This window comes from Gossypium hirsutum, chromosome A06, assembly GCF_007990345.1.
Source record: "Gossypium hirsutum isolate 1008001.06 chromosome A06, Gossypium_hirsutum_v2.1, whole genome shotgun sequence".
NCBI classification, from domain to species: domain Eukaryota; kingdom Viridiplantae; phylum Streptophyta; class Magnoliopsida; order Malvales; family Malvaceae; genus Gossypium; species Gossypium hirsutum.
In genome coordinates, this window is record NC_053429.1 from 57,315,546 (window position 1) to 57,330,826 (window position 15,281).

The following is a 15,281-nucleotide window of genomic DNA, read 5'->3' on the forward strand; positions in this document are numbered from 1 at the left end:
CATTCCTTGTCATGGCCGGCCACTACTCATTAGGGGGGGGGAATTTGACATGCAAGTCCCCCCTTTGTCCACATGCACTAATAGGTCCTCACACATTGACCTATCACATTTTAGAATTTTCTCACATAAGTCCTATTGACTAAATTCACATGAAATCAACCAAATTGAAGTTTGAAATTTTCACACATTCATAATTACATATTCTAGACAATAAGTATCACATTCAAACATTTTGGTGACTCGGTTTAGCGGTCCCGAAACTACTTCCCGACTAGGGTCAACTTTGGGCTGTCACAACTCTCCCCCACTTAAGAAATTTTCGTCCCCGAAAATCTTACCGGTAAATAGGTTTGGGTATCGTTCTTTCATCGAGCTCTCGGTCTCCCAAGTAGCTTCCTCGATCCCGTGTTTGAGCCATAACACCTTTACTAGCGGAACTCTTTTGTTTCGCAACTCCTTCACTTCACGAGCTAGGATACGCATCGGTTCTTCTTCATAGCTCATGTCGACTTGAATTTCAACCTCTGATGGGCTAATTATGTGCGATGGATCAGATCGATAGCGTCGAAGCATCGAAACATGAAAGACGTCATGAATCTTTTCAAGCTCCGGGGGCAAAATCAATCTATACGCAACCGGACCAACTCGTTCGGAGATTTCGTACAGCCCAATGAATCTCGGGCTCAACTTGCCCTTACGGCCAAACCTGAGTATCTTTTTCCAAGGTGAAACCTTAAGGAACACTTTGTCTCCCACTTGATACTCGATGTCTTTTCGTTTCAAATCCGCGTACGACTTCTGACGATCTGTGGCTACCTTCAGACTTTCACGGATTACCCTTACTTTCCGTTCAGTATCTTTAATCAAATCAACTCCGAAAATTTTACTTTCACTGAGCTCGGTCCAAAACAATGGTGTACGGCATTTACGACCGTACAAAGCCTCGTAAGGTGCCATCTTAATACTTGATTGAAAACTATTGTTGTAAGCGAATTCAACCAAAGGTAAATACCGTTCCCATGAACTACTGAACTCGAGGATGCAACATCTCAACATATCCTCAAGTATCTGAATTATTCGCTTGGATTGACCATCGGTTTAGGGGTGAAAAGCTGTGCTAAAATGCAGCTTGGTACCCAGAGCTTCTTGCAATTTCTTCCAAAATCGTGAGGTGAATCTCGGATCTCTATCCGACACGATAGAAACAGGTACCCCGTGTAATCTCACAATTTGAGAAACGTACAATTCAGCTAGTCTATCCAATGAAAAATCCATACACACGGGGATAAAGTGAGCCGACTTAGTCAGTCTATCGACAACAACCCAAATCGCATCCTTCTTACTAGTTGACAATGGCAGTCCGGACACAGAGTCCATTGTGACTCTATCCCATTTCCACTCGGGTATCATGATCGGCTGAAGTAATCTTGAAGGCACTTGATGTTCCTCTTTCACTTGTTGACAAATTAAACATCTCGAAACAAAGTCGGAGATGTCTCGTTTCATACCATGCCACCAAAATCGACGTTTCAAATCGTTGTACATTTTCGTACTCCCCGGGTGAATTGACATTTGGCTACAATGGGCTTCGTTCAGAATCATCGAAATGAGTTCCGAATTCTTGGAACACACAAATGATTTCTAAACCTCAAACAATCATCATCATCAATTTGAAACTCCGATTCCTCGTTCGGAACACACTTAGCCCATTTTGCAACCAATTCATCATCGACTTTCTGGGCTTCACGAATTTGGTGAGTCAATAATGGTTTAGCTTTTAATTCAGCTACCAACACATTGTCTGGTAGAACAGACAAATGCACATTCATCGCTCGTAAAGCAAACAATGACTTCCGGCTTAAGGCGTCCGCAACCACGTTAGCCCTTCCCGGGTGGTAATCAATGACAAGCTCGTAATCTTTCAACAACTCAAGCCAACGTCTTTGTCGCAGATTCAAGTCTCGTTGAGTCATCAAATATTTGAGACTTTTGTGATCCGAAAATACATGGCACTTCTCACCAAACAAATGATGTCGCCATATTTTCAAAGCAAATACGATGGCGGCTAATTCGAGATCATGGGTCGGATAATTTCTCTCGTGCGACTTCAATTGTCTCGACGCATAGGCCACAACTCGACCGTCTTGCATCAATACGCAACCCAACCCAAGTAGGGATGCGTCACTATAAATGACAAACTCTTTACCCGATTCGGGTTGCACTAAAATTGGAGCTTCAGTCAAGTGAGTTTTCAGTTGATCAAAACTTTTCTGACACTTCTCCGTCCATTCGAACTTAACGTCCTTTTGAAGTAGCTTCGTCATTGGTGTGGCTATTATCGAGAAACCTTTGACAAATCGTCGGTAATAACCGGCGAGCACCAAAAAGCTCCGAACCTCAGTAATATTTCTCGGAGGTTTCCAGTCAAGTATGGCTGAAATTTTGTTCGGGTCAACTCGAATACCCGACGCGGATACCACATGACCCAAGAAGCTAACCTCTCTTAACCAGAACTCACACTTACTGAACTTAGCATATAACTGCTTCTCCCGCAAAATTTGCAGCACTAGCCTCAGATGCTCAGCATGTTCGGTCTCATCTCTTGAATAGACCAAAATGTCATCAATGAACACAACTACGAACCGATCCAAATATGGTCTGAAGATCCGATTCATCAAATCCATAAATACCGCAGGGGCATTAGTGAGCCCAAACGGCATCACTAAGAATTCATAGTGACCATACCTCGTTCTGAAGGCAGTTTTTGGTATGTCCAATTCTCGAATTCGCAACTGATAATAGCCCGATCTCAAATCTATTTTTGAGAACACTGTGGCTCCCTTCAGTTGGTCGAACAAATCATCGATGCGCGGCAACGAATATTTATTCTTTATCGTCACTTTATTCAGTTGACGATAGTCAATACACAACCTCATGGTTCCGTCCTTCTTTTTCACGAACAATACTGGTGCACCCCAAGGTGAGAAACTTGGTCGAGCGAAACCTCTATCCGTCAGTTCTTGCAACTGAGCTTTCAACTCCTTTAACTCGGTTGGTGCCATACGATACGGAGCTATCGAAATCGGTGTAGTCTCTGGTACAAGCTCAATACCAAACTCTACCTCCCGAACAGGTGGTAAACCCGGTAATTCTTCCGGAAAAACATCCGGGTATTCACAAACCACCGGCACAGATTCGGGTTTCTTTTCTAATTCTTTGTCACCAAGTACATACGCAAGGTATGCTTCGCACCCTTTTCTTACATATTTCTGTGCCAACATTGCTGATATTACAGCTGGCATCCCCTCCAAGTCCGCAGACTCAATTCGGACTACTTCGTTATTTGCGCACCTCAAATCAATAGTCTTGCTCTTGCAATTCACAATCGCATCATGCGCGGTCAACCAATCCAACCCAAGGATAACATCAAATTCATCAAACGGCAAAAGCATCAAGTCCGCCGGAAAACAGGAACCTCGAATTTCCAGGGGACATTTCTTACACACTTTGTCGACAAGCACATAATGACCCAAGGGATTTGACACCCGAATTACGAACTCAGTAGACTCAATAGGTAAAGTCTTACTGGATGCTAAGGTTTCACATATGTAAGAATGAGTAGAACCGGGGTCAATCAAAGCAATTACATTAGTATCAAAGAGAGTGAATGTACCGGTAATAACATCAGGCGAAGAAGCATCCTCGCGGGCACGTATAGCATAAGCTCTAGCAGGCGCACGAGCTTCGGATCTGGTTATATCATCTCTAGATCCTCTCTGACCACCACTAGCATTGCCCGTAATTCCAAATGGTCTACCTCGAGCAGTGGTAGCACCCGGTTTCCCACTCTGATTTTCATTCTGTTCAAACAACCTCGGGCAATCTTTAATGAAGTGGTCAACTGATCCGCACTTGTAACAGGAGCGGTCAGGGAATCTACAACTCCCCGAATGCCATTTACCGCAATATCGACACTTCGTTCTATCTCGACGTTCATTCCCAACACTGGCGACCGAAGTGCCTCGTGTACCCACAGGGGGTCGATCACGATCTCGTCTAAAAAGGCCCAAAGTGCCTCTAAACTGGCCCTCATCGTCTCGAAATCTCTTCGATGTCTGTTGAAGAGACCTTCCCGAGGATCTTTTACGAAACTCTCCAGTTCCCTCATCAACTCTTTGCTTTTCTTTTCTAAGCTCTTCGGCTTTACAAGCTCGTTCAACAAGTACCACGAACTCTCGTATTTCAAGAACGCCAATGAACATTTTTATATCTTCATTCAGCCCATCCTCGAAGCGTTTACACATAATAGCTTCGGACGAAACACATTCCCGAGCGTATTTGGTAAGTCTAACAAATTTTCGCTCGTAATCAGTAACCGACATGGAGCCTTGCTTAAGCTCAAGAAATTCCTTCCGTTTTTGATCAACAAATCTCTGACTGATATACTTTTTCCGAAACTCAGTTTGGAAAAACTCCCAAGTTACTTGCTCTCGGGGCACAATAGAAGTCAGAGTACTCCACCAATAGTAGGCAGAATCACGTAGCAAGGAGATAGCACACTTTAGGCATTCATCGGGTGTACAAGATAGCTCATCGAGTACCCGGATAGTGTTGTCTAGCCAAAATTCAGCTTGCTCGGCATCATCGCTATCCATAGCCTTAAATTCAGTAGCCCCATGTTTTCGGATTCTGTCAACTGGGGGCTTATTTGACCTTATTTGGTCTGTTACCGGTGGTATTGTAGGTGCGGGGGTAGTATTTGTCGGGAATGGAGGTTGTGGAACAGCCATATTAGTTCGAATGTATTGGTTAAACCAATCATTCATCACGCTATAGAATGCTTGTCTAGCTTCATCATTCGGATTACTAGCATTAGGTTGAGAGTCCGCCGGCACTGTCCCTTGTGCGGGAGCAGGCGCTACACTCTCAAGATCATCAGCTACCTCTCGGTCACGATCGGGATCCATTACTATAACTAAACACATTTACAATTGTCAGAAATCACCACACTATCAAGTAATCACATAAAATGACATGTATAGCTAGACCCATCACATTACGGTAGTCCTAGAATCGACTAAACCGTAGCTCTGATACCAATAAAATGTAACACCCCGAACCCGAGACCGACACCGGAGTCGGACACGAGATGTTAACAAACTTTGAAAAATTTTTCTAGACACTGCCCAGTCTGAGTACTAGTCGCTTCAAAAATCATATCTTGAGTTTCACAACTCGAAAATCAGTTTTGTGATTTTTCCCTGAAACTAGACTCATGTCCCCATCTATGTATTTTTTTCTAGAATTTTTGGTCGGGCCAATTAGTACAGTTTATTAGTCAAAGTCTCCCATGTTACAGGGGTCGACTACACTGACCTTTGCTCATTACGACTTGGATATCTCTCTGCACAGAGCTTCAATACTGATACCGTTTGTTTCTATGGAAACTAGACTCAGAGAGGAATCCATAAATATATGGTATGACACCTAATTATCTCTGGTCAATTTATAGTGAATTTCCAAAGTCGGAACAGGGAATCCAGAAACTGTTCTGGCCCTGTCCCACAAGAACCTGAATATCTCTTACTGTACTGTTCATATGATTGTTTTGTTACTTTCATATGAAAGTAGATTCATCAAGGTTCGATTACATAATTTATTCACTATTTAATTCCACTCCTACGAATTCTTGTGATTTTTCCAATCCACACCACTGCTGCTGTCAGCCTCTGTTTTCAAAGTAAACCTTACCTATTTTCGGGGTTTCATGGACCAACTAGGGCCTTGTCATACATATGCCCACATATGATCATACTTAGCCATTCCAATGGCTGATCATTTGCTCAACACTTCCATTCCAACTATAGTTACATCATGAAACCATTTATACATTCATAAACACGAATGGTCTAATGCCATACTCCACTTCTACAAGCCATTTTTGCATGGCTGTACACTTATACATTTCATAAAGTACTCGAAAGACAACAATGGGTAGTCCTATACATGCCATATCAAAATTCAACCAAAATAGTACCCAAAAGAGCCTTTGATAGTGTGGGCGACTTCGACTTCAAGATCCCGAGTCCGATAGCTGGAGAACCAAAAATCTATAAAACAGAGGAGCAATGTAACGAGTAAGCAATTTATGCTTAGTAAGTTTTGAGCAAGGAATTCCAGCATACACAAAGAATAGCACACATTTAGCTAAACGGAATATTTCATAATACGCAATTTACCGATATCAAACTTGCTTCACAACATTAACAACCCTTATGTACATACACAATAAACTAACTTGGCCGAAGGCCGGTAGCTCGTTTATCAACTGAGCGAACATTTATTTGTAAGGGCTCGATTAAATTCAACACATACGTAACATATCCCCATATTGGGATGTTTTTCGAGTATTCGCTGGAATTTTACAGCAAGCTCATTCATTACCAAATCACGTACCTTCGGGATTTAACCGGATATAGCTCCTCGTTCAAATGCCTTCGGGACATAGCCCGGTTTTAGTAACTCACACAATGCCTTCGGGACATAACCCAGATTTAACAACTCGCACCAATGCCTTCGGGACTTAACCCGGATTTAATAACTCGCACGAATGCCTTCGGGACTTAACCCGGATTTAGTATCTCGCACAAAGGCCTTCGGATCTTAGCCCGGATATATTCACTTAGCACAAAGCCTTCGGGACTTAGCCCGGACAGCATTCAATTAATCATGCACATTCATATTTCATTTTCATTTGCGGAACTCAAACACAAGGCACATATCATCCTTGCACATTCGGCTCAATAGCCTCACATAGAGCATGATTTAATCACATCGTAATTTAAGCTCTCTTACTCAAGAACTTACCTCGGGTGTTGTCGAACGATTCCGCTAGCTATTCAACCACTTTTTCCTTCCCTTTATCGGATTTATTTCCCCTTTGCTCTTGAGCTTAATCAAACAAATAAATTGATTTCATCATTTAGGCATCAAAAAGATGAACACAAGGCACTTAGCCCATATTTATACATTAGACATTAAAGTCTCAAACATGCAAAAATCATGCATCAACACAACATATTAGCTAAATTTCTTTCCCCTTGGCCGAATATGCATGTCTATTTTTGGGGTCGATTTCAACACTTAATACACACATATACACACTAGTAAAGCATCCTCCCCCTTTTCATCAATTTAACACATGCATTGCTCATTAACATGCAAAGTTACATTCGACCTTAGCACACATCTTGCTAGCCGATTCTTCTCCATTTAGCAACCAATGCACATATGTGCTCACACAAAAATGCTAAAAAGGAGGTTCAAGAATCATCAAGCCATCATCACATGCATCATTAACAAGCTTCATATTTTGCATGCAATGGCATTAACACAACCTCCACCTAGGCCGAATCTTAACTCATCCTCATGCCTCATCACCACAACATCAAACATCAACCAAGAATGATGCATCCATGGTCAAGTGCCATTTCCATCACATAGCAAGATTTAGACCATGGGCTAGGTAGAACTCAAGCTAACAACTAAAACATGCATGCATCTCATGGAACATCATCAAACATACCTTAGCCTAGCTACATGCATGGCCGAATCTCTTCACCTTTCTTCTTCTTTCCTCCTTAAAATTTTTGGCCAAGGATGAACCAAAAGATGAGAAATTTTTTTCTTTGTTTTTATTTCTAATTTAGGCTAAATGAAGGTGAGAAAGGATGAACACAAATTTTTTTCTCTTTTCTTCTCTTTAGCTCACGGCAATGGGGGGGGCAACCACACATTTTTTTTTTCTTTTGTTTCATTTCTTTATTACCCATACTCCTTATTTTATTCTTCCATTAACAAAACATGTTTCATGACATGTTTTGCCCATCATTCCTTGTCATGGCCGGCCACTACTCATTAGGGGGGGAATTTGACATGCAAGTCCCCCCTTTGTCCACATGCACTAATAGGTCCTCACACATTGACCTATCACATTTTAGAATTTTCTCACATAAGTCCTATTGACTAAATTCACATGAAATCAACCAAATTGAAGTTTGAAATTTTCACACATTCATAATTACATATTCTAGACAATAAGTATCACATTCAAACATTTCGGTGACTCGGTTTAGCGGTCCCGAAACTACTTCCCGACTAGGGTCAACTTTGGGCTGTCACATATTATGCTATGAAAGGGCAATTGATACTATGGATAGTGAGATCGACACTTCGAGTAAGTTCGATAGAGATAGAGTATCGAAAAATCTCGTCTAAACCTTAGGAATAGTCTAGGGTACATGTGACATGTCACTAGGAATTAAGAAATCTGAACTTGTTGAGTTAGTCCAAGTTCGTGATATATATGAGGCATCTGAGCTCGTTGAATTGGTTCGAGTTCATAATGGATGCAATACATGTGATTGGGTTCTAGAAAATGGTGTTGTGTGTCCTGCCGGTGGCTAGGTAACCCTTGAGTTGGTCAGATACCTGACAGCTTATGTGAGCAACTTGTGTAGCTACACATTGGCCGATAGCTTTTATGAGCAGACTTGTGAGTAGCTCCATTGTGAGCGTTACATGTTATGAGGTAGCTTTGGCTACGTATGTATATGTGGCACTTATGTGCAAGTTTTTCACATATCCAATAGTATTCTGAGGGTTCAACGGGTAATGCAATAGATGTGATGGAAGTCCCAAGGAGGGCATGTTAAAGAGGTATGGTTATATGATATATTACGATGAGTACAGGTATATACACCAAACTTATGGTTATGAGACTTTGAAATGTTAAGACATCGGTGAGTTAAGATGTATGAATTATGATTATAAATTTTGTTGCAATATCATGTTAACTTATATTGGGCATTTGAACATGGAATTCATGAAATGGTGAGTCCATGATTAGTCGAAAATGAACTTATGATAGTTATCATTATATTGCACCAAAACAGTGTTGGATAGCAGCAGTTGTATGACTTTTAAAATCCACCAAAAATTGTGGAAATTGAGTTAGAGGATTAATAAAACATGAAATTAAATCTTGATGAGTCTAGTTTCACATAGAAGAAACGGTGTAAGCAAAAGAGTTTCATATTATGAAATATTTAAATTATTGTGAGATAGAGCTAGAACGATTTCGAAATCCCCTTTTATGAATTGATAAAATCATTGAAAATTTAAAAAAAAATAGTTATGAGTTATAATTTATATTCTTAGAATTATATTTTCAATAGAAATACCAAGAAAAATCATCCGAGTCCCGTATTATGAGATAATTAATTTTTAGTGAAGAGGGGTCGGAACTGTCAGACAGCGAAAAAGGGATAACTTTAAGGAATAAACTATACTAATTGGATAAACCAAAAATTTTGAAATTTTATGTAAGAATATATGTGAGTCTAGTTTTTGGGAAAATTAACAAAGCTTAATTTGGAGTTCCATAACTCTAAATATAACTAATTTAGTGACTGTGACTCGAGAAAATAGCTTAACTTGAACATAGGTAAAAAGCCCAATGATGATAGTATTACTTTGAAAGCATGTTGCAAGAATTGGTGGAAGCATGTTGATAAGTTGCTTATTATTTTCATATGGACTTACTAAGCGTGAAGCTTACTCATTCTTTTCCATTTCTTTTAGTTTTGTCAGGTTAGCTCGGGGTTGGAGATCGTCAGAGGTAGCGCACACTATCAAGTCACTACCATTGGGATAATGAAGCATATATTAGAAATTTCAACTAAGTGGCATGTATAGGGATCTAGTTTACTGACATGTATTATTATGCTTTGGCCGAATATATTGGCTTATATTGAGTTATATGTATATGGCCATGAGATGCGGCTCATATTGATTATGGCTTATAAATCTAGCTATTCATGTCATGTCTAATGTTTATGATGTGATTATGTTTGTTTACCGTGCATGGTTTGTAATATGACATGTGTGTTGGATGTATGCTCTATGACCAATTGAGGTGGTCATAGCCATACAGTAATTGCATGTTATAAAAACAACGTGATAATGGTTGGACATGAGTGCTTGATGGATAAGTTGGTAACCATAGTGTAATGGTAAAAGTGATCATCAAAATAACAAGTCTTATGAATGTGAATTAAGGAAGCTAGAGTTGGTATTGCATGAGTAGATGCATTACTTGTAAGTGGCCATGTTTATGTTATGAATATTTCTTAATAAAGAGTGTTTAATCACTAAAATGATGCCATGAATTGTGGTTTTAACCTCGCCATGTAGTTTGATTTGCATGCTGACGTCATAAACAGAGAGTTGCACGGCCTGAGGACACGGGTGTGTCAAAGGCACACGAGCGTGTCCCTATGTCCACACGGGCGTGTAACCCTGTTTCATGGAAAGAAATTTTCTAGGTTTTCCCAAAACTTCCTAAGGTTCTTGGTTTAGTCCCTAACTACTTTCAATGCTTGTTTAGGGCTTCGTAGGCCTATGTATGGGACATTATGCATGTGTGTGAAAAGTTTTGAATTCAAAGAAATTTTGTAGCCCGATTTTTGCATGTTGTGAACGATTAAGTCTGGTAATGCCTCGTACCCTGTTCCAATGTCAAACATGGGTAAAGGGTGTTACACACACACGGGCATGTGACTGGTCGTGTGATACAAGTCAGTAACCTCCCTAGTTTTCCCACGGCCATGGTACACTGGCGTGTCTTCGGTCGTGTGGTACAAGTCAGTATGTATGCCCTGTTTTCACACGGCCTATGACACAGGCGTGTTTGGCCTCCTATTCACACGGGTTTGTGACCCTTAAATGTTGGAAAATTTTCTAAGTTCGCCTAAGTTCGTAAATGTTATCGGTTTAGTCTTGAACCACTTCTAAGCATGTTTTAAGGTCTCGTAGAGCCTTATAAGGGACATTGTGCATAACTTGTATGGATTTTTTATTATGAATGTATAAATGTATATGAATAAAGTGTATTATCCAGTAATGCCTCATAACCCTATCCTGGCGACGGATAAGGGTTAGGGTGTTACATGTGTGGTTACTAGGTCTTGGAAATGGTAGACTTCATTTTCAAAATATTGTTATTAGATACAGTACCGTTTTAGATTTAATTAATGGGGACGCGTTTACCTAGAAGCATGATGATATCAAGGATTTGTTTGGTGATGATCAATTGTAAAAAAATTCTTTTGATCCCACTAGTGAACCATGTATAAAGGGATGAAGTGATTTAGAGGGGGATAAAATGGGGGAATATATAGCTAGAAGTGGCTACAAGTGGCTTATTACAGAGGAATATTGTCACATCCCATATTATTATTATTATTATTATTATTATTATTATTATTATTATTATTAGTGAAAGTTTGAAAACAAGGAATGAAGTGGTCTAGTGGTTTAATACTCCTTAGCTATCCTAGTGGTCTAAGGTTTAGGTCCTATTGTTCACACCTTTTTAATTAATTTTTTTTACAATTTTTCCCATGTGCTTAAGGAGTTTTCATCTACGTTATAGTCACCATATTTAGAAGTATTCCTTTCTTCCATTAAGAGTCAAACTTACCTTAAGTAGAGGGAGCATGACCCCCTTTTCACTACATGTCTCCCTCCCTTGCCAAAACTTCTTACCCTTACCATTAGTAGAGGTTCACTAAACCTAGTCCATTTGACCAAACTGTGTTCTCATTCACCACCTCTCCTTGACGTCCCGTCCTCCCTCTTTCTCCAATTTCATTCTTTTTCCTCTTCTTTTCTCATCTATTTTCTCTCCATTTGCAAAAACCACCACCCTTTCTGTAACATACCGAATTAGGGCCTAGTCAGAACAGTGGTTTCGAAACCAAAAATTTGACACAGTAAAATTCATTTTATTTATATTTTTATGGTCCACAATTTCACATGATGATTTCGTAAAAATTTCGTTTGAAAATTTTGACATTTGGGAACTCAATTTGGTCAAAAAGACTAAATTGTAAAAAATGCAAAACTTGAGTTCTAGAAGCTAGAGGTGTCTAATTGCTATGAAATTTTACCTTGGAAGTCCTTAAATGGTAATTAGATCATTGGTTAAATTGTTGGCCAAAATGGACATGAAATAGGTGAAATAGAATATTTTTAAGTTAGGGGCATTTTGGTCATTTAGTAATTAAAATGAATTAAAAACAAAATTAAAATCCAATTTTTTTCCATCCTCTACCCCATGGCTGAAACTTGCATGGAGAAGACATAACTAGGGTTTTCCAAGCTTCCAAGCTCGATTGTAAGTCCATTCTCGCCCCGTTTTTAATGATTTTTACATTTCTGAAATCCTTGTAACAAGATCTATCTATTTCTACCATTTATTTGAGCTAGGGTTGATGTTTAAAAATTTACCCATGTATTTCATGCATGTATTTTGATGTCGAATGGTAGAAAATAAATGTCGGGTGTTAAATAAATGACTTTTGCTAAGTGATTTTCGATGAAAATGCTTACAAGGACATAACTATAAAAGTTATAAAATTTGTCATAAAAGTGTGTTTTAGTGGAAATTGGGGACTGCTATAGTTATGAAAATGATTTGGTTAGGCTTAAAGTAAAAATAAATTGAATGAAAATAATTTTACGAGTATTGGGGCAAAAGTATAAATATGTGAAAGTTCAGGGGTCAAAATGAAAATTTGTAAAAGTATGATTTTTGGACCCATATAAATAATGTGACTAATTAGTAAGCTAAATGTGATATTATAGATCAAGGAAAATGAGATTTGGGCATAGATTGGGAATGAATGAGACTATGGAGTAAATCAGAATAAATAGCCATGCTCGCATTCGAGTTAAGTTCGTATGTCAATAATAAGGCAATGATATCATTGTTTATGCTTAAACTTAAATTGATGTGTTAACATTATGTGGTGAATATTTATATAGTTGATATGATGATTGTATTTTGCGACAAATGCCTAAATGTTATTATGAGCAATGCCATGTTTATTTCATGAATATGAGAATGGTGAATTTGTAAGCATGAAGGATATCATGGTCGTTATCCACGGTGTTACGAGCAAGTACGATGGAGATGCTATGTGTAATGAGAAAAACCCCGTTTAAACCTTAGGAATAGTTTAGGATACAAGTGACATGTCACTAGGAATTAAGAAGTCCGAACTCGTTGAGTGGTCCGGGTTCGTGACATATATGACATCCGAGCTCGTTGAGCAGTCCGAGTTCGTGATATATATATATATAAGAAATCCAAACTTGTTGGGTGGTCCAATTTCGTGATATATGTGGCATCCGAGCTCGTTGAGAGGTCTGAGCTCAGTATGGATGAGAGCATCCGAACTCATTGAGTGGTCCGAGTTCATGATGGATGCGATGCATGTGAATAAGTTTCGGGCAATGGTCTTGTGTGTCCTACCAGTGGCTAGGTAATCCTTAAGCAATCGGATACCTGTCAGCTTTTGTGAGTAGCTATGTAGTTACACCTTGACCGATAGCTTATATGAGCAAGTCCGTGAATAGCTCCTCTGTGAGCGTTACATGATATGACGTAGCTTCGACTACAAATGTTTATGTGGCACTTATGTGCAAGTTTCTATGTATCCCATAGTATTCTGAGTGTTCAATGGGTATTATAATGAATGATGTGATGAAAATTTCAGGATAGGCATGGAAATGAAGGTAAAGTTATTTGATATGCTACGGATATGTACAGGTATGTACGCTAAACTCATGAGCAATGCCTTGATGAAGGATGACTTATGGTGAGAAAGTTTATGTATATGTATTTATATGAACATATGATGAGTGTGCAAAATGGCTTGAATGATGAATAATCTTTATGGCTATGTTATCATGTCTTTGTGCAATTGAACATGGGATCCATGGAATGGTAAGTTCATGATTAGTTGAAAATGAACTTATGATAGTTATCATCATATTGCACTAAAACAGTTTGGGACAGCAGCAGTAGTCCGACTTTGAAAATCCACCAAAAGTTTTGAAAATTGAATTAGTAACTGATTGAGATATGAGATTAAATATTATTGAGTCTATTTTCACATAGAGGAAACGGTGTATGCAAAAGAATTTTGTATTATGAGATATTTGAATTTTTGTGAGACAGAGTCAGAGTTATTTCGGGCTCCCCTATCTTAACTTTGGAAAATCACTAAAAATTGTACAATAATGATTATGAGTTATAATTTTTATGACTAAATTATAAATGAGTCTATTTTCAAAAGAAATATACAGGAACATAATATGAACCCCGTATTAATAGATAAATAAATTTTAGTGAGGAAAGATCAAAGCTGTCAAACAGCAGACAGGGATAACTTTAAAGAATAAACTGTACTTATTGGCTAACCAAAAATTCTAAAAATTTTATGGTAAGAATATATACGATTCTAGTTTCAGGAAAAATTAACGGATCTTAATTTGGAATTCTGTATCTCAAGATATTAAAAATTTAGTGACTATGACTCGAGTAGACAGCTTGACTGGGATTTGAGCAAATAGTAGAATTGTGAGCAATTTCAATTGTGTTACCATGAGAACATGTTAATAAAATTGCTTATTATTTTCATATGGACTTGCTAGGCTATAAAGCTTACTCCCTCCTTTCCATTTCTTTAGTGTTGACAGGTTAGCTTGGGGTTTGAGATCATCGGAGCCAGCATCACACTATCAAGCTATCACTTTCGGGGAATTGGTGAATCTTAAACGTCTTCAAGTGAGTGGCATGTATAGAGACTTACTTATTTATATGTGTTCTTATGATTTGGCAAAGATGTTGGCTTATATTAGTACATTGTATATAGCCATGAGATGTGGCTTATGATGGTCATGGCTTGTAAGCCTATTTATCCAAGTTATGTATTGATGCCTTGTGATGTGGACATGTGATTATATTTTTTTTATATGAATGGTTAGTATTACGGTATGTATGCTTGATGAATGTTTTGTGACCAAATGAAGTGGTTATAATCAGAGAATAAAAGTGCGATATGGCAATAAGTCAATAATGCTTGAACATGAAATTGATGTGGAATGACTTAGGCAAGCATGTATAAGTGTATAAGTGATGATCAAAATGACATGTTCAATTGATTATGAATTGGTCTGTTTAGACTTGGTATAAAATGAGTAAGCAAAACACATGTATGATGACATATGAATAGTACAATTAAGCCTTAATGGAGGATGTTTAATCATTTACTTGATGCTACATTATATGTGTCTATAATGTATTTAAGTATCTGAGGTATTAATGGTAACAAAAAGGCTTGGAAAAGAGCCTAAGTACTAGCCACACGGGC